This window comes from Neopelma chrysocephalum, unplaced genomic scaffold (assembly GCF_003984885.1).
Source record: "Neopelma chrysocephalum unplaced genomic scaffold, ASM398488v2 Primary Assembly neopelma1_92, whole genome shotgun sequence".
NCBI classification, from domain to species: Eukaryota; Metazoa; Chordata; class Aves; order Passeriformes; family Pipridae; genus Neopelma; species Neopelma chrysocephalum.
This window is the reverse complement of record NW_020897754.1, coordinates 2370002-2393449: the sequence shown is the minus strand read 5'-3', so window position 1 is coordinate 2393449 and position 23448 is coordinate 2370002. Positions and strand designations below refer to the sequence as shown.

At 42.6% G+C, this 23448-nt stretch overlaps 1 protein-coding gene across 5 annotated transcripts in view; it reads left to right on the top strand.

Annotated features, from left to right (window-relative positions):
- SHISAL1 (shisa like 1) overlaps nucleotides 1-23448 on the top strand; it is a 241411-nt gene that overhangs the window by 121244 nt on the left and 96719 nt on the right. The window contains exon 1 of one of the 5 annotated variants that reach the window (XM_027693553.1): nucleotides 5035-5056. The exons of the other annotated variants lie outside the window; for them this stretch is intronic. The gene's annotated coding sequence lies outside the window, so the exon portion shown is untranslated. Of the gene's footprint in view, nucleotides 1-5034; nucleotides 5057-23448 lie in introns of those variants that run through there. 5 annotated transcript variants of the gene reach the window in all.

Sequence of the window (23448 nt, the reverse complement as noted above, 5' to 3'; positions counted from 1 at the left end):
CTATTTTTTTTCCACCCTTATTTAAGGAAGGCTAAAAAAAAATAATCTGTGGAATGTTGAAAATAATGCTGCAGTTGTTGTAAAGGTTATTCTACCTCTTACTCAGAAAATCCAGATCCAGTCTGACATAAAAGCAAAACATGATTCTCTTGAGACCCCTCCCCCTTGCAGAGCTGCTCCAGCCCTGGGGAACAGCACAGGAAGGACATGGAGCTGCTGGAGAGAGTCCAGAGGAGGTACCAAGAGGATCAGAGGGATGGAGCAGCTCTGCTGGGAGAGTTTGTTCAGTCTGGAGAAGAGAAGCTTTGGGGTGCCCTAATTGTGGCCTTCCAAGACCTGAAGGGAGCCCACAAGGAAGATGGAGAGAGACTATTTCCAAGGGCCTGGAGTGACAGGACAAGGGGGAATGGCTTCAAACTGACAGAGAGTAGGGTTTAGATGGGATACTGGGAAGAAATTCTTTACCATGAGGGTATTGAGGCCCTGACACAGGTTGCCCAGAGAAGCTGTGGCTGCCCCATCCCTGGGAGTGTCCAAGGCCAGGTTGGACGGGGCTCGGAGCAACCTGGGCTAGTGGAAGGTGTCCCTGCCCATGGCAGGGGGTGGGACTGGATGAGCTTTAAAGTCCCTTCCAACCAAACCATTCTATGATTCTCATGGGTTTTTTCCCTGCTAAGATGTCTCATTCTTTTTACAAATGTTGCAAAAGAGTCAGGCTTTGACTGTTCTTGGATAGGACACCTCTTGGTTAGCATAAGAATAGTTAATGCATTCCTAATTAAACCTCTCCCTAACACATTACATCTTTTAGTAGATCAGAAATGCTAAGATTTAAAGAAATTATCACCAAAACCAATTCTGAGCTAGGTTTTCTTTCAGAAAGAGATCTCTGTGATTAGAAGAAATACCAAATTATTAAAGACAGTATCTGAACACAAAAGTGGCATGGAGTGCACAGCAGGGACACAAGGCCTGTGATCTCCTCACCTGAAAGCCACATCTCAGCATTTTGTCAGTGTGAGGCTTCTTATCCGAGGAAAAATAGGTGCTCTGACAGCACAAGTTGTGTGCCTTGTTTGTTGGGAGCCACATGTGCAGCCTGCTCTGGTTGGGTTGCTTGCTTTGGAAAAAAACAGGTGATTAGGAACCGTGCCAGCCTAAGGCTTTACCTAAAGTTTGACTTTTTAAGTTAGTCTTGGAAAAATATGTTCTTTCAAGGCACTGGCAGGTGGACGCCAAGAATTATTTGTTACCTTGGAAAAACGATATTCCAGGCTTAAAAACAGTATAAGGAAGCAGCATTCAGCCTTGCTTTGCGGCCTCTTTCTAGCTGAAAAGTACCCACAGCAAAATATTTACATGGGTATAAGTAAAGAGCAGAATATCACACATAATACTTTGTAACCAGCTGCAAAAAGGTGGCATTGCTTTTGTTTTCCTGAAGTTTCCCTCTCTCAAAACAAGCACGTGCCTTCATTCTCCTCCACGAAGCAAAGGATAATGTTTCCCATAATAGACAAGTGAGCACTGTCACCGTGGGGTTTTTTTTCATTAAAACAGTACAAACACCCGTTTATCTTAATCAAACACCTCTCATTTGAGAACTGGTGAGGAAATGAGAGATGCCACAGTCCTTTAGCTGCCTAACAAAGCAGGGTAGGAAGACAGGGCTTTAATACCAGACTTAGCTTGGGAGCAGATGCTGCAGCTGCAAGATAATTTCCCCCAGCTTGGCATGAGGGTGTTAAATTGTTATTGAAAAACCGAAAAGGGGTTGGGGAAGTGCTGCAGGATGGGAGAACCATATGAAATACAAGTCTTTAATTAGTATTTAGCGTGATAGGAATAGCATGGTAAATGCCTTCCACGGCACATCAAGCTGGTGTTTAAAATGATTTAATTGTCACCTGTCTGCAGTGCAGCAACCACTTCCCTTTTTCCTTTTATTCATAAATCCCTACAGCCTTTTACAATGTCAACACATTGCTACAGGGTGGCTGCTCGGCTTCTTTTCAAGGCGTTCAGCAGTAACCAGACTTTTGAAGTTTAAGCACCTGTTAACTGCCAAAAAGGAAAGCAAATCCCTGTTTCCTGTGAAAAAGAAACCCGTTTGTCAAAGCAGAGTGATCAGTGTTGCTCCGGCCTGTGCCAGGGTAACCTGATCTAGGAGCTGGTTTTTGCTCTGCCCTTGACTCTCCCTGAGCTATGAATAGTGAAGTGCTGAGGATGTGGTTTGCTCTGTGCTGAGCTAAGGAGCCTTTTGCAGGATATCTTCACGTTGGATCATTTACCTTGCAGCAAAATAACCTGGCAGAGCTCAGCCAGCAGCTTTTAACCAAAGCACCAGTGACATCTGGGCATTTTCAAATCCCTAAAGTAAAGTTCATCAGATCACACATGTGAACTTCAGGTCTGGTTTCTCATCAGCCATACTTTCTTTATCCTCTAAAAACACTCTGGTTCATAGGCCAGTGGTGACTTTCACTAGTGAAACAAGGTTCTGTTTGTAAAAGAAGCCTTTCAGGCATTACTACTCAGCCTGGTTCCCTGTGAGGTTTTGCCTGATACGACTTTCCCACGTCAGTGGTTCCCCTCAGCTGGCTCTGGGCATCAGCCAGTGGAGAAAGGAGATTTTACCCAACCAGTCTGTCTCAGAACTGAATGCAAAGCTCATAAAAATCAAGGGTTTCCTTTTCTCCTCATTTCAGGGGCTGTGACTCTGCCTCTCAGAGCCCGTGTTAATGAATGTCATTAGCATTTATATGTACCAAGAGAAGGCTGTGCCCTGCAAGCTTTTTACAGTTCTACCATATATAAGCAATATCCCTTGTAATAGTTTTTCCCCTTAATTCTTTATTCTGCCCTAATACAGATTTTTCAGTATAATGTGTGTTTTACAGAGGAATATACTTAAATGGAGAATGAAATACCTTGTGGACAAAAAGTCAAATTTGCCTTAAGAAGCACGAACTGTAATTCCTCATGCTGAGGTTGTCTGCTGAACAGCTTGATACCCAACTGCATCTCACCAGGTGCCCATTCCCCTGTCTGTGAAATGGAAACATTTATTATGTTCCCCCTGTGCAGAGTGTTCAGAGATAAAGCTGTAGGGAGAGTGGGCTTTGCTTGCATGCACCAGATCTTGTTATCTGCTAAATGTTGTTTATCATCAGCAGGGTTAAATAATAATCATGTTTACAATAATCATATATATTATTCCCAAATCTTGTCTTTTTGTCTGCTCTCACTCAGGACTTGGTATTTGCAATCACAGTGATTTTGCTGAGGGTGTAGGGGGTGATTCCTCAACAGCAATGGTTCATGTTTACACTGAAAACTATGCATTATCTGTGACTGATACCCTTCAGAAACCCTCCCCTGTGTCTATAATGTATTGTGGTATTTGGTTAAAGGTTGGACTCGATGATCTTGAAGGTCTTTTCCAACCTTAATAATTCTGTGATTCTATATTGTGCTGTCAATCCACCTGACTCAGGTAAGGAGCCCCTTAGGAAACAGACAGACCTTCTGCTTATGCCTGAGGAACTGAACGAGTTGGAGAGCTCAAAAAACGTGAAAAGGCCACCAGCAAGGCAGCAGAAGCTTTTTCTTCATGGATTTGTATCTCATTTATGTTCACTGTATCAGTGACCCGAAATACTGCGTGGCATGTAACTTCCTCAGACAGAGGCCAAACTTGACACTTATTTTGCCACGAACCTCAGTTAGAACAAAAGATGAGAAGCCAAGAACTACAAAGGAGTGTTTGCTCCAATCAGTATCTGGAGAAAGACCTCTGGCTCAGTTCACAAAAGAGCTACAAACACCTTCACCTCGTTGTCCTGATGATTAATGCTCTCTCTCCCTGCCCGCAGTCCCTGAGGTGCTTGGTGTCAGCAGAATAAGCCAACACTTAACCCAATAAATCAATGTTTTCTTTGCAAAGGAAGAGCAGTTTGCAGCAGTCCCTTCTCTGGCCAGTTCAGCACAAGGAGCAATTTTCCATAGGCTCTGTTGGACCAGTCCAGTGTGAGAACTGGGAGCAGTAACTGCAGTGTCCCCAGAGCCTGTGGATCAGGTTTTCTTCTTCTGAGAGGGGACTGGTACAAGTTGCTCTTCCTCTGCAAGGAAAACAGTGATTTATTGGGTTAAGTACTGGCTTATTCTGACACCAACCAGCTCAAATCTCTTATCAGCAGAGAATCTGTAAAAGCAAAGGCACCAAAGGGTCACTGCCCAGAGCCAAAAGGGAGCCCCCAGCGCTGCTGTAACCGAGTCAACAACCCCCAGCAAAACCAGGAGCTGAATTTTAAATTTCTGTTCACTTCTCTGTTTTCAGGGCTTGTACAATTTGCATGCTGTTTCAGTGAATAACTTTGCAGTTCATAAATCAAAAAGGTGCTCCTAAACCCAAGCTCATGACAGGTGGTAACTGCATTTGAACCGAAGCATTCAATGTCATTTGATGGAAACCTTGTAATCATTTTGCATTTTCCTACACAAGTGACAAAAGTAATTTTTCCTGTCTGAGTTTCAATGTTTGGGCTTTTTTTTTTTTATTTTTCTCCCTGCCCCTTCTATTTTCTACGCTAGCAAAAGATAGATGGTTAAGGGAAAGGAGGAAGAAAGAAACAAACATAAAACCATTTGTTGGTTATTCTTGGCAAAAGCATGCAATCAATTATTTATTTTTTATATATGACTTAAAAAAAATTTCTAGAAGAAATTATGAAACTTCAAACTAGCTAAAACTCTGAGCCCATTGACAAAAGAACTTAAAAAAGGAGGAAACTCAGACTGAAGTGGATGAAAAAAAAAGACTTTTTAACCAAGTACCATCTTTTTATTTGGTTTATTTCCTTTGCCACTTTTTTTTTTAACACGGTGTTTTAGTCAAGAAGCTTTTTTAAGTGATGGAGATGTGTTGCATTCTGTTATGACACATGGCAATTTATAACTGCTTTCTATTCCTCATAGATACACTTCCCTTCCATATTTCACTTGTACCAGTAGTTATTGAGAATAAAGGAAATTGGACAGCGTTGAGACATATATTGTAGGCAGAATGATGGATTTCATTTCAATGAAAAGCCACTTCTGTGTTTTAAAGAGCAAAACTACATCCGTCTCATGCCTTTGAAATTCTTTGACAAGTTCAGGAAGGTGTTTTTTCAAGATTTTCAACTCATTTATAGCCCGACCTAAAACCATCAGAGTTGATGGAAGTCTTTGCCCTGACATTAATGTGCTCTGAGTCAGGATGTCAGGCCGAGATTTCCTCTCAGTTGTACCGATGTTGTGCAGTCCTTAATTAAATGGAGACACTCCAATATGCAGCGAGCCACCCACAGGACCCCAGGTCAGCAATAAGGGTCTTAATACCAAAAAGGAATAATGGTTCCAGCTTCCTCAGATGAGCTCTTTTAAAGTCATCCCAGATCCAGGAGGTATTTTTGTCCCTCAAAGCACTCAGTGTTGGTTCAGCCTAGTGCTGTGTAATTCTCAAAACTTTGTGTTTTCATCCAGCAAAAAATTTTGTTTGCATCAAACAGGGTTTAGGGAAGCAGAGGAAATGCTTCCTTCAGCCTCTGTTATCTGATATGTGTTACACCAATTTCCCGTTGCTGTATAAAGTCCTTAAGTCTAATATAGGATGTTCAGGGTGCAGTAACACTACTGAGTGCCTTAAAAAGCTTCTTTACTGCTCACTGTCATCACAGAATCTTCAAACCTACATATCCAAGCCACAGTACCTCCTCTTTCTGATAGGTTCTTTTCCCTACCTCCACATACCTTATTTTTTCATTCTACCAAACTCCACTGTTTCTACTGGAAAATGTGCTCAGGTGGCATAAATCACGCTCATATACAGCATAAATCATGCTTATATAAGACTGCTTTCCTATTTCCATATTCATAATGATGCTGAGGAATAAGGAGCCATTAAAGCCAAAGCTAAATGGAAATATTTCAGATTTATAAGCGACATATTTTTCGGGTCACTAATAGTGTGCAGTACTTCTTAGCAAGCAGTGCTGGGAAATTAGAAATTTGCATGAACAGCCTTGCTAATGACTTACTCTCATTTCCCACCCCCTCCCCAGGAGCTCTGAATCCATAGAGTGAATTAATTATCTCTTGACTGCAGCCAGTAGTTTGGAAAAGGAACTTTGGAGTAGTCAACATTTTCCTGATTTTGTTTACCAGTAATTGTCAGTGACAGAGCTTAAAAAGCAAGAACACTTCACTGCTAAGCTTCCCACAGGAAAAAAAAAAAAGTATCTGGTCCTTCTGATTTAAGTTCAGGCTGTCAAGGAGAAGTGTAAGCTGGAAGCCACAAAATGTTATGCAATAAAAAAAAAACACCCAAGAGATGGTTTACAACTGTGAAACATAAGTGGGTTGAATAGTACTTAAAGTACAATCATATTGTGAGAAGTGACTTTGGGAAAAAAAGTCATGATCTGACTGAAGAGTTCTGTTCCTCAGACTCATCTGACTCCTGTCCTGATTTAGACCAAAGTTACGTATAATTTTTGAGTTGCTTTAAAAATCTTTCTTTTCCTAGCATATCATTCAGTGTTTTAACATGAAGGAACTTAACACTGATAAAAATTGATGAGTGTACCAAGCTAAGCAGTGTCAGTTCAAGTCCTGGTATTTTCCGGCTGTTATTTGTAACTTTGTACACAGAAGTACCTGCAGATATATATCACAGAATTATAGGATGGCCTGGGTTGGAAGGGACCTTAAAGCCCATCTCATTCCACTCCCTGCCACGGGCAGGGACACCTTCCACTATCCCAGGTTGCTCAGAGCCCCATCCAACCTGGCCTTGGACACTTCCAGGGATGGGGCAGCCACAGCTTCTCTGGGCAACCTGTGCCAGGGCCTCACCACCCTCACAACCAAGAATTTCTTCCTAATATCTAGGCACATACTTAGGCACATTCCATTCCTGACTTAAAAGAGTTTTTTCAATACTTTAAATAGAAATTGCAACGAGACATTCCTCAATTTTTATGTTATTAAAAATAGCAATGCACTGAGTGGCTATGATAAGAGATGCCCACTATTTACAAAGCATTTTTGTAATTATCTGGTGGTTCAAGATTCTGAAAACACTTGAGAATCTCTGGGAAGTAAAGGTTAATTCAGCTTCTTGGCACGTGCAATTAGTTGGTTGCCTCAGCTACTCCTCAGAGGAATCTGTTGCATCCAAATGAAGCTTCAGCCAGCACTTCTTGGGTCAGGAAGGACATCAACCTGTTGGAGTCCAGAGGAGGGACACCAAGGTGATTAGAAGGATGGAGCACCTTTCCTATGAGGAAAGGCACCATTATGTTTAACAATGACACGAAAATTGAGGATTGTATCATTGACATTTCCATCTAAAGTGTTGCAAAGACTCTTTAAAGCCAGGAATGAAATGTGTCTAAGTGTCATTTCTCAAAGTTCAAATAAGTGAAGAGACATTCAGCTGAGATTATTGAACCCTACTGCATGTAAGCTGTTTTATTCTTTTGAGAAGGCAACTTAAATCTGGCAGATATATTATGTGAAATATTCTTTTGTAAGATGTGTGCAGCAGTCCTGTCCTGTCCAAAGCCTGGGAAGATCAAGCAGTGTGACAGAATTATCCCTAGTAGTGTTCCTGGTGCCTTCAGGTCTTCTGTTCTGTTTACCACCTTCTTTTCAAGTAGAAAAATATCAGTCCAAGCGTTAAACCTTCTTTCTACATAAACTCCAGTTTTGTTTGCTTTGTTTGCTCCAGTAGGAAATTGGGCAGGGGAGAGCAGGAATGAGCTCAGTTGAGAGAGATCCCTGACACAGCAGCCCTGCAAAGTGCAGGTGCTCCCAGCCGTGCCCACACCTCCCTGCCATCTGTTCCTGGAGCTGCCAGACCTCGGATGCAACACTTTTCCTGCCCCATTAAGTCAGCAGGGTGCACCTAGAGGGGTTGAGTCATCACATAGGGTTTTTTGGCAGCAGTTCCTGAAGCCACAGTCCTCAGGCAATGCAGGTGATTGTGAGACCTGGAAAGCCTCCTTTTTCCATTCACAGGGGTGGTGGCAAAGGTGTCTGTGCGTGGCAGAACAGCCCTCCTGGGAAGGTTCCTCCAAGGGGACAATGGGAGGAGCTTTCCATGACCATGTAAGCAGAGGGAAATTAAGGTTACCTGAAGGGAATTGCCAGTTTTGAACTGGCAAGTCATGGTAGCCCACAGCCTCCCTATTCTTCCTTCCCCTCTGCTCATTCCATTCTAGCTCTTGTTCCTCACATGGGTTACTCACATCTCTCTGAGATGCCCTTATTTCATCCCTACACATCAGCCTTTTCAGGAAAAAGAAAGGTCACCACAGATTACCTGAGCTCTGCAGGTTTAAAGCAGTTTAAAATTGTGATTTTTTGAGAGCACTCTTACCTCTTACCCGGACACATCTAAAGGACTGACGTGCTTTGTGCCTTGGTGCTTGAATTCCACTGTGCAGATATTCCCATAGTCATACTGGGCCATATTTATAATCCCAATAGGACTATAAATCAGGGGAGATAGATCCCTGCACTTCAGACAGGTATTCCAGCTTGTTAAATTTGCAGTCCCATCTTGGAATAAGTTTATGGCAGCAAACAGTGAAGTGCTACCAAATAAACCACTAATTGCAAACCCAACTCTCCCACTTCACTTCTTCCCACTTCCCAAATAAAAGGAGGGGATACAGTTGAATTTCCATCCTTTGCCAAATGAAAGACCACCTTGAAGCAAGTGGCATCTTCCTGAAGAGTAATGGCATTTTCTGAGTGAGCTAAAGCCTTCGGTTTATCTCTCAGCACAGCAAAGCACAGTGACACAAACTGTTGTACTGGTGACATCCAATTTTTGTCCAGGTGCAACACTCACCACCTTTCCCTCATTTCCTCTGTAGACAATGCTGTTCTTGCTGTTTACAGGTAGATTTAACTGTTTGGTAGCCCAGGTGAGCGAAACAATCTGAATACAAAAAGAAAAGTTGGTACAATTAGGGGTTTCTTGGCTCTTTATTCATGCTAAGCACCACACAGTCCTTTCTCTGTTCTTACACCCATCCATTTCTTTCTCTTCCTCTTCTTTGCTTTCTTTTTTTGTCATCTTCACACAGTTTTCATGCTTCTGACTGTGTGAGTAGACTGTGTTCAGTTTATTATGTGTACATACCACGTAATTCCATAGAATGGCAGCAGTATAATTATAATTTTCAACAGAAAACATTGGCTGACTTGACAAGACCACAGTAACAGCCTGGGTGCTGTGGGCTTACCCACACACTCTCCTCCACCACCATGTCTGGGTCTTTCCTCAAGAGGAAAAGTGTCTTATCAGTCACGTTCCCCCTTTCCCAAAGGCAAACAATCAGCATGTCCTCTGCTCTAAACCAGATATTTAACTTAACTCGGGAATTTACCAACAGAAACAAAAACAATTCCAGCACTAATCCAACAGTAACAAAACAAATTTGTTCACCAACATTATGTTTTCTAAAGCCACACCTGAGCCGTGCTGACCTTCAGAAGTTTGTGTAGGTGTTGCACCATATATTTTTATATTGCTCTTGTCCCCTCTCTTAATTGGGTCTACACAGGTATTTCTGTCCTTGTAGGGTTTAACAGTGCAGCAGTGCCAGCCCCTCTGATTCTCTCAGGGAGTTAATAGCTCCCATTAACAGCTGGTGGACTATTGCTGCAGTGCCCTATTATCTTATCTAACAGAGGATTTTTGTGGCTATATTTAGTTTAATTGAAGAATGTCCTAGAAAAGGATTAATGACAGTTTTCAATATCAATACACCAGTTTCCATCCCGAGAAAATTTTAAAAAGAAAGAAGAGGGGGAAAGAAGTTGCTTGGAAGCAAAAATTACTTCTGGCAATCACGATCCTGGAGGATTTTGTTGCTATGTGGCTTGTATCCAGGCACTTGCTGATATGATCCATCACTAGACATTTTTCTTGTAGTCATTTTGAAACTAATGGTCAAAATCTTCACTTCTGTTGCATAAGTATTTATTTCCTTCAGTAATCCCACCAAAATGACATTCATTCCCCAAAGAGGCAACGTGTTTACCGTGTATCACAAAACCTGACCTCTAGATAAAAAAGCCTTGCTTTGCCCTGAACCTGTGAGAAGAAGTGTTCTCTTCAGAGTTAAAACCAGCAGAAATCAAACACAGATTTTTTACTGGTAGGAAGTAACTTTCCTGGCAGGAAGAAAATTGCATTTTCATTACCAGGTTTCAAAACGGGTTGTTTTACAGTATCACGGGGAAATTTAAGTTGGAAAGGACTTGAGGAGGTTTCTGGCTCAGGGTCAGCTCTAAGATCTCAGGGCATGTCTTGACAGCATAAAGCATCAGGCAGAGATGAATTTAACCCATGGGGTGGTGAATCGATGCAGGGCCTTGCCTGGGTTCATTGGCCTGCAGGAAAAGGAGTATTTTGTTAATGTGGCTCTGCTGTTTCTGGCTCAGAGCAGCCTCTCTCTTTCATTTTCTAATGCCAGCAGCTGTGAAGAGATGCTGGTGAAGACACTGCTCAGCACACCTGACTCTGCAGTGTCTCCTCCCGGTAGCCGACACCATAACTCTGGATAAAATACATTTCTGGATCCATAAGGCAATGTGCATTTGGCTGGGCAAGGCTGGTACTGGCTGGCCTTCATAGGTTTGGACACTTTTCATAGCTTCTGTGGAGAGAAATCTGCAACTCTCTTAGTCCTGAATACTCTGGAATTGTTGCTTTCTTTATTTGTTTTTCCTGAGAGTGAGGCCAGTTTTCCTGCATTTTGTGGGCTTTCTGAACAGCACCTCCTGTAACAGCCAGGTTTCAGCTCATGAACCTCACATATCTCAGGAAAGCTGCGTTATCTGCAGCTGAGTTTATGCTACAGGACCAGTCACGGTGTCCTCCTGTTGTCGACTCATTTAGGCACCTCATGGCTGCATTTTCCAGCCGAGCAGGTGCTGAGCTATTCTCGTTTCCTATACGGAGGCAGTTTTCCTCCCCTGCTGCTCGTACTTAGCAGGGGATGGATGAAAGCACAATGAAAACTGTTTGGACACTCCGCGATTTAAGAGCCTTGCTGGCTCGGGGCTCACGCTGCGAAAATGTCAGATATCCTAATCCTTGAATCTCACAAAAGGAAGCAGCCCTGCTGGAAGCCTGGCACAGCTGGGCCAGGAATTGCCACTGGTGGTCTCATCCCTTCTCAGTGGAGCTGTGCTGCTTCCCTGTCCCTTATCCAGCCCCACACTTCCCTCCTTAATGTCATTTCAAGGTACCAGATACCTTTTATTTCATTGTCTAAACAATTAACACACCCAGCCTAGCACAGAGAATTCTGCTCACTTGCATTGGCACTTGGTTGTGTTTAGCTCTAAAGGCTGTTCCCTCCACCTCTGAATTTAGGCAGAGCTTTCGTGCCCAAAGTCTTGTCTAGTTTGTGTTCCCCTGTTAGCACTGGAGTTTTCATAGGGTGCAGTCCATTTAACATCACCTGAAAACAAAATTTTGTGGTATTGCATATTGCTTTGCCTTCACACCCTTAGGAAAAAAGCCCCCTAAACTGCTATTAAAGTCATGTTGGAGTGTTTGTTTATTACCAAAAAACGTAGAAAACAGCTCATTTAAGAGTATCTGTTATTATTTACTAAACCAACTGTTCTGTCTTTACTGAAAAGGGCTATCTGAAGCCAAAATAAATGGTTTCTATTTGGGGGGGCCACTGCTGGGTCATGTTTTCACCTCCCCACTGAGGGCAGTTGTCACCACCGAGTCACAGAGTAAACCTGCTTGCCAGAAAGCACCAAAACCTCACCCTGAGCCCGAGCTTGTTCTCACACCACAACTCCAGGTCTTATCTTTGAAACCTTGAAGCAATTAGACAAGTGTGAACGATGTAATAATAGACTTATGGTCACAAGAGCTCGGATTGTCAGGGTATTCCCAGCTTTGCACGGGTTTTTATTGCACTTCAGAAGTTAATACTGCCTGGAGAAAAGCCTGGAACTCAGTGTGAAAATAGTAATTTGCTTTGTGAATCTCGGGCTTTTCAATGGTTGTCCGTAAAACACGTTGCTTTGGTGGGAAACAAACCTTCTTAAGATTTAAGCTCACACAAAGGTACACTGTGCATCATGAAGGCTTCCTGGACCCCAGAAGAAAAGAGCTGGGATTGAGTGACATCTCTGTAGAAGCTGTTTGGATCAGCTGCCTTTAAAAATCTTGATGTGATAATAACCCTGATAGTCAGAATGCTTATCCAGCTACATAAATATGAATGTGAGCCCTACATTCAGGCATAAATAACTCTCTCTATTCCTGGAGTTTTCTTCTGAGCGTTGTCAGCTAGAGAATTAAATTATCCATTTATTTGTGATGCTGAAGCAAGGCAAGACATGGGATGGTGAAGATGAGAATACGGACATTAATTGTCCAAATTCTCTCTTCCTGGAGGATAATGGACTTTAGCTGAAGACTCACCAAGAACTAAATTATTCCAACAGACACAGAAATTTTCTCTCTCTCTGTGGTGACCAAGTCCTAGCTGTGCTTCACAGGAGTTGACTGTGAAGTTGTTATCTCCCAGAAGGTACCCACAGGATAAGACTCCTGGTAATTAAAGCCCGACTCCCTGTGTCACCATGTTTGTGCTGGCAGAGCAGGGAGTGTTGTGAGTGAGTGGGTGGCAGGAAATGTGAAGGATGAGCTGTCAGGGAATTTGGTGCGAGTGGGCTGCCTTCATGTCCCTGAATTTTGTCTGTCCACACAGCAGCTTTCTGGAAGATGCAGCATTACACCAACCCTTGGCAGTTGGCAGTGACCCTTGAGGGAATAGGAACAAGCTGGACATAATCAAGTACAGTAGTTTATATTTTCTGTTTCCAACCCATTTTCTGTTTCTCACACAGTGGGAGATGGTAGTGATGTGTATAAGGTTCTTCTGGGGAATTATATGAGTCTTTTGGGGAACCTGTGCAGGTGCAGACATTCTTTGCCCCCTCTAAGGAACAGGGGAGGAACACAGTCTACCTGTAGCTGTTGATGTGAAATCCTGTCCTCTGGAGAGGATGTTACATGCACAAAAGTGATGTCTGCCTAACAGACAGCAGGCTTTCCACATAGCTACCAGCAGCAAGATCCACTCTGTATCCATTTCAAATAAATGCAAGATATTAGATTAAACAATGCTAAGCAAAGACAGAGGAGGATAATTTTAAAGTCATGAATTGCTCTATAAATGTCTGTTATCCTCAGCAAGGCTTTTATGCCAACACCAAATGCCATACAGTAGAGCAGTGTTTGTTTCCTTCTGCAAAGGCCAATTCTCAAGGCAAGACAAATGACAGATGAGCAGATCCTTGTAGCCAAATATTTGCTGAAAGAAAAATCAATCTTTTTTTCTTTTCTTTTCCTTTTTTTTTTTTCCCCCTTGTCTGCAACAGTTCACTTCCAAGCTAAGCAGAAGCCTGAAGTAATGTCCCTTATTTCCTGTGCACCTGCTCAGGCAGGGTAACACCTCCTGCAACAGGTCAGGCAGTATTCTAGGATTCTGGTTGATTTATGTGGCCAATAACCCGGCCCATAATAGTAACAAGTCCTCAAACACTACTTTTGAACCATTATCAAAAGGTGAGTCATGGAAACCATCCTGTCCTCGACCTCCCCTCGGAGGGTGCGTTTCTTCCTCGGAAGCAGCACTTCTTATCCCTTCAGCATCTCCATCTGCTCCCTCACCTAGTGCAGGATCCAACTGCAGATGCCTCCAAGCCAAGCAGAAGGCTGGAGGCTGCATTTAACTGGCTGTGCTGCAAAGGGGTAGATGATTCAGGAAGTCTTTTTTTCCCCCCCCTCCTCATTTTAGTGCTGCCCAATTCCATAGAACCACTTTACAGAAAGGAAAACGTGATTTGGTTCAGGCTGAGCTCTGCTCCATGTGCAGTGGGAGTGTGGGAAGGGGCAGGTGACTGGCTGATGACACACTCAGCAGTGTCACCAGGGTCAGTGGAGTCCCAGCTGGAGCAAGACAAGCCAAACCAGGAGGCTGAGTCCTTCTCAAAGCCAAACTCACTAGATCTGACAAGCTCAAAGGTGAATGAGTGAGACTTTGCACTTTTATCACCTGGACAGCTCAGCTCTCAGAATTAAAGCAATTGTTGCAGTTACTAGAAAGTGGTGGGAGGGGGGGGGAGAGCAAACACAACCGCCCTGTAGCTTTGTCTAATTCCTGTGTTAGTTGGAAATGTCTGCTGGGTTTCCCTTCTTATAGAAGGTGACCAGTCCTATCTCACAGGTTAACCTTGCAGACATTTTATTTATGGCATCTAATGAATCTGCCGTTCTAAATTTCTTCTGGAAAGCAGGACAAGGGCAGGGATGTGCTTGCCAAATGCAGATTAATTCAAGGTATCAGTGGTACATCCAACCCATTTGTAGTGAAATGGCTTAATATTAATCCCATCATTAGTGGTGTAATGCTCTAAAAAAGTATGAGAGAGAAGGCAGTTAAGAAGAGCAAAGTTCCAGGGTTTAGAAGTGAATCTTACGAGCAGTAATAGCCTTGTAAAGCTGTTGAAATTTAATTAGGAAGATGCTGATAATGTAAAATCACCCATAGAACCTGTGTCTCTGTGAATGAGCTGAACACGGGGAGCAAATCACTTCTGTTACCACCTCTTTGGAAATGTCTGGACAGCTTTGGGTGCTCCTTTGCATATCAATTTTGCCAGGTTTGATTATTAATTAAACCCTCAGCAAGTTGTCTTTTGCACAAATAGCTGCAAAGAAAAGAAACAGAGCATCCTCTCTGGGTCCTGTGAAGCCTCAACTAAGAATGAATGTCCTGCATGCAGGGCTGGGTATTATCTCTTGTTAACCCACCCATACATGCAATATTAAAAAAAAAAAATAGGATGGAAGGTTCACACAATATATACTGGAAAATACCCACAAAATATACTGAAAAATAAACCCAAAAGTTTTCCATGGTGTAGCTCATAGGAGAGGAAACATATCCCATAGAGTGAAGGAAATCTGGTTCAACACATGATGCTTCTAATCTGAATAAGTGAGTTAAGACCTTGCCATCACAAAAACAAGCTGTATTTTTATTGCCTTCTTGCATTCAGGTTGTGTAATGCCTTTTTTTTTTTTTAGGATGGTATGTTGGGCTAAGCGTTGGTAGTTGGATTCTGGGTCTGCCACTTGGAAATGATTTTTATATTTTATCAAATGGTGATTTGCAGAGAAGCTTCCCTTCCTGCCAGACCTCTGCCACATGCTCCCATCCTTCTCCTTCACTCCTGCTTGGAAGCAAAAACCTCTGAATTGGAGGCAGACTGCCCTGTGTGAGCGTGTGGCAGGGTGGGAAGAGATTTTGGGGGCAGCAAACAAAAGGGCTGCATTAACTGTCATTAACTAGGGGAGGCAGGGATTGCTCCCTCACACCGCTGAGGCACAGACACTTCCACAGGGGGAAGGACTGACAGAGCACAGCAGTAAAAGCAGCACCATGGAACAGATTAGGACCTGGTGGTGCCTGACTTGAAAGCACAGCAGTGGTGTTGATAGATTTGCCTACGTGCAGCTGTTGAAATCCTACTGAGTTTTAGGGTATTTTACATGCTATTTAATTACTTTAATAGTGCTCTGTTCCATATTAAAATAATCTTTCTCCTGATCATTGGCAATTGCCCTTCTCTGTTTTGGCTCAGTAATTATTTATTACTGCAGTAAAGGAGGAGGCTTGATTCTGTTCCATTTGGTGCATACCCCTGTCCCTACCCCAGAAACTCTACAAAAGCAATATTCTTCCTCTGACACTAATGTCACCTCACCCCAGGTCTGATAGGATAAGAAAAGTGGGATATTGCTTTATGACTTACAATTGCTAAATTACTGCAGCTTCACGAATTTTTGCTTGCATCTGTGTTCAGGAACTTTTTAATCCACCTGAAACAAGAAGCAAAATCAGCTTAAAAGAACTAAGCACTCAGTTAGCATATGTAAAAAAAAAAAAAGGCTATGAATTACCACGGTGTCCAGCTGATGTGCAGTGACATAAATTTCAGTATTTGATTTGCTCTGGATTATATGACCACAGGCTTACACTTGTCTTAGCAGTTTTGTGCTGGGGTAACTATTACAGGTCTCTGCATAATTATATATATTTATTTATAAAAATACATAGTACTTATATATAATATATATTGTAATAATACCTATTATATATTTATGATATAATATTGATAATATGTGTTATAATAAATATTTACATATCTACAGTTATATTGTTACAAATCTTAGTGGGAATCTTTCAGTATTTGTCTTCCTTTACCCTATAATAGTAATAATTAAACACAAACAAACAGAAAACAAACATGACAGAGGGTAGGTTTAGATTGGATATTAGGAAGAAATTCTTGGTTGTGAGGGTGGTGAGGCCCTGGCACAGGTTGCCCAGAGAAGCTGTGGCTGCCCCATCCCTGGAAGTGTCCAAGGCCGAGTTGGACAGGGCTTGGAGCAACCTGGGCTGGTGGAAGGTGTCCCTACCTCTTTTTGTTTGTTTGTTTGTTTGTTTGTTTGATTGGTTTGGTTGTTTGGGTTTTTTTGTTGTTGTGGGGTTTGGGGTTTTTTTATGTTTTTATGGGATTGAGCTCTCTGCAAATGCAGACTGTTTGGTGTCTAGTTCAGTGTTTGGCCTCCCACATATCAGACACCACAGACACATAGTTAAGCTCACACATACCTGTAACACTGACTAGCAGCTTGAGGAGATTTTCTGTCTTCTAACAACTTGATTTTCTGTTCTCCATGTCTTTGCTGTGAAGCAAGGTGCTTTGTGTGACAATTATGTTTTATGAGGTCTGTTGTGTCTAGACTGATGAATCCCACAGGACTCCCTTTCACCTAAATGGTGCCATATAAGCCACATTTCTGTGTAACATGTGCTGGGACTGAGGGGTGATCTCTAACTCCTTCTGAAGCCAGCTTTATACCCAGTTTGATTCTCTCCCCAGCTTGGACAGGTGCCATACCAGTAGTAAATCCTTTGAAGCTGTGTCCAGAAACACTTGAGAGGTTTTAGAAAGGGCCCCAAATACTTCCCTCCTTGGGTAGCGCTGCCATCGCTGCCTCAGCAATAGAGCCTCTGAAAGCTCTGTTCACCTTCCTGAAAGGCCTTTCTGCAAGTTACTTTGTTAATAATGCATAAATTAATTTTTCTATTACTGACTTAAGGAAATAAAATTTTAAACACTGCATTAATGTGGGATGTGTGAGATGAAAGGTGCTCAGAGGAAACTCATTAAGACTCGCCGTTCATTTTCTACTTTTCCCTGCTGCCTCCATTTTGTATCAGTGGTCACAAGTAATACTGACCAAGCCTTCTTTTACCAGATTTTGTCATTCCCAACAGTGACAGGAACCACTGCCAGCAGTGGCAGCAGGTGTACAGATGAGCAGAGGAAACCTTTTCGTCCTATAATCCGTGTTTAAGCACAGCACAGGGTTGAGACCTCCCCAGCCCTGATTCTCTGTGCATCTTGCTCTTTCTAGGACATCTCTTGCAGGGCTGTGCAGCCTCACCAAGCTGCCTGAGCACTTCATGCTTTTCACTTTGTGCTGTTAAATGAATTGGGATTCAATTCCAGCTGCCACAGCTGCAGTATAACACAGGCACAGCGCTTGGAAATGCTTTGTGTGTCACAGTTTGAGAGCCCCTGACAGAGCAAGATGAAGTCAAGAGCTGAAAGCTATTTCAGAGACTGTATTGATTCCTGGGTTTATTTTGGAGGAGTTGGGCCTGGTGGCTACTGAAAGCAAGAGAAAAGATCCCCTTCTGCAGACAGTACAACAGGGTTCTCTGGGTGAGGACTCTGCCAAACTGGTGGCTGTGCAGACCATTCATTCACAGAGGAGCAACACCATGCACTGGTACAGGCAGTAGGAGCTTTTCCCTCTCTTGCCAACATGCTGCATTTCACACCCAAAGGGCATCATTTGCTGGGAGAGGAAGTATTCTCCATGCATCCTAAAAGCAATCCTGAGTATTAGTTTGATCCTTTGTTAGATTTTATGGTGGTGCATCTCCCCCTCACTCCTTGAGCTGCGCTATGATCTCAGAGCCACCTGAAACACTCATTTGTGACAGATTTTAAATGGCACATGCCTGAGTTTCTTTCCATAACTCCATGTGGTATTGTATAATCCCTCAATGTCATCCTTGCACTCCCTTCCACCAAATACACTAGAAGAAAACAGTTTTCCAGCTCCTTATCCCATCAGTGCTCTAGAAGGGGTCTTCAATCTTCTGTCTTGTAAGAACTGAAACTTAATTATATGCCTCCTAATCTGATTAGCAGAGGTGAAGAGGGCTCTTAAAGATGGCTGGAGTATTTTTATTGAAATCAACAGTGTGAGACTGCAAGCTGTGTTGAGATAAAAAGCTGTACAAGGTGCAGGTGACCTCTGTGATGCACTTCCAGTCCTGTCAACGCTGACATACAAAAGGGTTCCCTTTTTCCACCTGGAGATAAGCTCAGCAACAGACACACATCCTTCTCCAGAAATGCTTCTAGAGAAGTTACTTCTCAAAAGCACCAGCATTTCCTTTAAAGCAAGAGGTTGGAAGGCACCCCCAGAGCTCATCTGGTCCAGCACCCCTGCTCAAGCAGGGGGAACTAGAGCAGGTTTCTCAGGACTGTGTTCTATTGGGGTTTTAAAACCTCCAAGGATCCTCTGGGGCACAGGGTGTGACTCTTTGCGGATGGTCCTGTGAAGGGATAAGGGCTGTACTCCATGATCTTTCTGTGTCCCTTCCAACTCTGCATATTCTGTGATCCTGTGATTATCTACAACCATTCTGGGAAATCTGTGACAGTGCTCAGTCACTCTCAGAGTAAAAAACAAAATTTCCTCAGGTTTAAATAGGCTTTTTTTCTGTTTCAGTTTATGCTCGTTGTGTTTTGATTTCCCCTTCATAAACCCTTGCTGCCTACTCCTAATTTTCACCTTGTTGCTAATACAAGGTTCTTTGTTACTTGTAAACACATTTGGGTCTCAAGTGTTCATTGGGCTGTGAGGAACCAGGGAGTATCTCATGGATATGTTGCTCTCCTACTGAATTCAAGCAAGTTCTCACCCTACCTTTAATTTAGAAGTTGAGAAAATTCATAAATTCCAAGCAAGATGCAGATGAAAGCACAAAAATTTGCATGATTTTCATGGAAACTGCAATTTGAGGGAGCTTGCCCCGATCCCTTTCCCAAGCTGCAGTGTGGCTTCATGCTCATAAAATCCAGCCCAGTTTTGCTGAAAGTTTTATGAACTTCATTCAACCTGGGAACTAACTCAATTTTCAGCCAGATAACATAATACCTAGATAGACAGTGTGTGGGTGGGAGGATGGATATGTGGCAATGACATAGGTTTTCATATCTGTTTGGAGTAATATTTTAGAAAACAAGAACTTTAATAATAGCTGAAAAATTGACTTTCAGGATCAATTTTGTTCAACATAGCTTGGGTAGAATGTCTGCAGCCCAAACCTGATGGGAGTTTGTGTCTTAGATGCCACTGCCTGGAAACCAAAAGTGAATATTCAGTGCATCCACCTGCTTCTTGGCACTCCCCCATATCCACTCACTCTTCCTCAACTGCTGAAACTTCCACAATAGAAATTACACATTTTTGATCAATTTATGACAGATGATAAAATCTCACTGTCAAAGATGGTGGGGAAAAAAAAATTAAAGATGTTTGCCAAGGAAATAACCAGTACAGTAGTGGTTACACATATTTAACTCCCAATCAAACGTAAACTCACTATGTAAATGCACAGTCTTCATAGAACATTTTCATTTGCTGCGTGTTTTCTGTGGCTGGTACATCAAAAATCACTGGCATGTTAAAAATCAGTTAGTGTAAATTATGTAAAAGTCCTTCATGCAACAAAATAATTTTCAAAATGATGTTCATTGTCATTAGGGCAGTTTTTCCACCATGAAATCATTTTTTTGAATGACTTGACTCCACAGACAAAAGTAGTGGTTGCAATAATAAGGCTTCATTCCTGTGCAAGAGCTGATTGGAAAGTCTGAAGACAAGAGCTCTGTAATGTTTTAAATGATTGAATTTTGAATTGCAGAAAAGACTGTAGCTATTTTTGACTGCCACAAAACAAGCTGGTTGGGTTTTTTGAGGTGCATTATCAAATTCTTTCCATAGTTTTTACATAAATGATATTAAACCTGTTGCATCCTGATTGAAAAGGAACTGTAACTTGTCATAATCACTGAAGGAAAAGAGGTTGTCCTTCAGGGATTTATTTTTTTTTTCTAACTACAAAAAAATGTAAATTTACTTTCAGGTTTTCCTTCCCTGCAATTTCATGCAAAATGTTGACTTTTAGCATTCTTAAAGAACCATATTTCAAGCACCCAGGAAATGCCTTTTTTTTTCCCCCCTTATAAAAGATCTGTCGCTGTTTTGGGGCCTTTTTTAAGGGCCTTGTTTTTGGAGCATTGTTTTGTCATGGTAGGGCAAAAGGTAGCAATACCTACATAATTCAGTCCAATGTGTTTACATGAAAGCTTGAGGTAAATTAATGAGATGCACCCAAACACCTCCAGCATTGCTTCCACCTCCTGTGTCCCAGGATAAAATAAATGTGTGGGTCAAGAGCTGTGGGCACTTGGTAAGAATGATTACAGAATGACAGAATATGTCCAGTTGAAAGGGACCCACAAGGATCATCCAGTCCAACACAGGACCATCCCCAGAGTCAAACCCCATGCCCCAGAGGATCATCCAAACCCTCCTGGAGCTCTGACAGCCTTGGTGCTGTGCCCACTGCCCTGGGAAGCCTGGTCAGTGCCAACCACCCTCTGGGGGAAGAACCTTTTCCTGAGATCCAACCTAACCCTGCCCTGACACAGCTCCAGCCATTCCCTGGGTGCTGTCCCTGGTCCCCCCAGAGCAGAGCTCAGTCCCTGCCCCTCCTCTTCCTCTCACCCACCAGACAGGGAATGTCACTGTTCAGCACTTCCAGAGCAGGGCTCACCTCTGACTGCCTTTTTCCACCACCCGAGGAAGGATAAAACTACTCTGAGCTCTCTGCAGAGCTGAGACCTTAAAGAATAATCTGGGCACAGACTGGGATGGTTTTCCCTAAGAAGCAACAGGGGGAAAGCAGGAGAGAGGACTGTAACTATGGCCCAGCTCTGGAGCAACCTGGTACCACCTTGAAGATGAGAAAACTGACTCATGGTTCCTTCATTCTCAGTATCTTGGGACACCTTGACTCAGACTGAGGCGCTACTTAATGTAGTTTCAAACAAAGAGTAAAAATATACGTAGTTGGCAAAACAAAATGGTTTTGTGGACGAGTCAATAGCTCAGGTTAAACGGGGGCTTTTCACTGTTGGAAGTAATTTCAGACTCAGCTGTGATTGCAAACTGAAAAGGCCATTTTTGAAGCAATGCCCTGTGCAGATGCTCTTGTTCTGCAACAGGTGTGCACATTTTGGTACTGATTAATCCCTTTCAAAAGTATACTGTACTTGTGTGGAAAGAACGAGGGTGTCCAAAAAATGAGCTTGTTAAGAAACAGCTCTTGCACAAGGGCTTCTTTCCCAGCTCTTTGGCTGCAGTCCCGTGGCAGATGGGCACATGCAGCTTTACTGGGCTCTTCTGGAGGGCTGTTTGCTCTGTCTTTTCCTGTTCTGAGTGAAGCAGCAGCTCACACCCGACACACAAGAGAGTTAATTGCCAGAGTCATCCCCGGGAAGTTGCTAAGCAACATTTTTGGGCCCTGGCAGTGGCTCAGCCACTTGTGCTGCCACATGATGCTTCTGGTCCAGCAGATGCTGTGCAGTGCAGCAGGGAACTGTTCAGAAAACTCAGCTCACTTCCTCAGCTCCTGGTGTCTAATTAAGCTCACCTAATGAAAATAACAGTTTTGCAATTTAGTTCCAGTTGCTTAAAAATTATTTTGAGTATAAAATTTATCTGTACAGTAAAACCAGTTCTTTTCAGTTAACATCCAATCATTTCAGTTGTTTAAATTGGTCATTCCTGCTTGAGATGAACTGATGGGCTTTAATGATTTTAAAGTGTTGTTGTAATAAGTAAACATAAGTATTGACATCACATGAGGCTGAAGCAGGGTGAGCACCTATCCAGTCACTGCAGCAGGAATCGAGCCTAAGGTTTTCCAATAAATTACCACAGATGTTTTTCAGCCTGGCATCCTAATCAAAACCAAGGCTGTCAGGGAACTTGCAACCTTTTGGGTAAATCAGGAACTCTGGGCTGCATCATCTGCTCCTAATGGAGCGTGGGCACTGTTGATCTTCCCCTCTGCCTGGGAGGTTAAAGTCCTGAACACCCTTGAGATAGCAGCAAAAACTCCTAATCAGTGATACATCTCTTGTTACATCTGTTCTCAGAACAAATCACTCCAGGACTGCCAGAGGTAATAAAAGCTGCATTTTTATGGGTTAGTGTCCTGCAGTGATTCTGAGGGCTGACTGAAGACAATGGCACTTAGTGGGTTTGCTTTCTGTCTGAATTCTTTGGTGTCAAGCAAAGCAAAACTCAAAGTAAAACTGCAGCTTCTTCCCCTTGCCAAGGGGCTCGTCCTGCCTAGCTCTTTTTCATGTGACTGTTTTTACAAAACTTGTAGGGATTTAAGCATTGGTCAAGTTTGGCTGAACTTGGGCTGCTCAGAAGCTGCTGGTGGAAAGACAAAAAATAAGCAAGCACGCACAAACTATGAGTAAAGAAGTTTCTTTTCCTTAGGGAACCAGCCTAAAATCTTAGTAACCCCAAAGAATCCATCCTCACATAGGTTCCCAGTCTACCAATCATACCTGGATTTCAGCCTGAGGAAGGTACCTTGAATGAACAAGTTTGCATCCAAATCCTAACCCCCCTTGTTAAAATGGTTTGCTACTAATTTTTAAAATTATTTTGCATAAACATTGATAATCCTCATTTTCTAAGTCCACAAGTTAGCAGGTTTAGCAATGTCATTGTTTCAACATATTTGACTTTTCAACTTCTTTGAATTTTTGGATTCTCAAAAGCTTCCATGGTCAGTGCAGGGTGAATTTATGTTGACTTAGTCTTTTCTAGGTTGTTAGGAATAGTTTATGTTGCTATAGCAGTTTGTGGGCCACAGGTAGAAATGGTCACTCTAAACTTGCCCCTTTTTTTTTCATTTGATTTTACTGTGTTTCTATTCAGCTGCATCTTGAAACTATTCTCTGAACAACATCCTATAATATTAAGGTAGAATTTTTTGTGCCTTTTGATTTCCAAGCAAATCTGTACTGCCTTAGTCTGAAAATGGTTAGGTGTGGGAAGGGGAACCACATCTCTGGAAACCAGAATGAGAGTAAAAAGGGCAACAATGA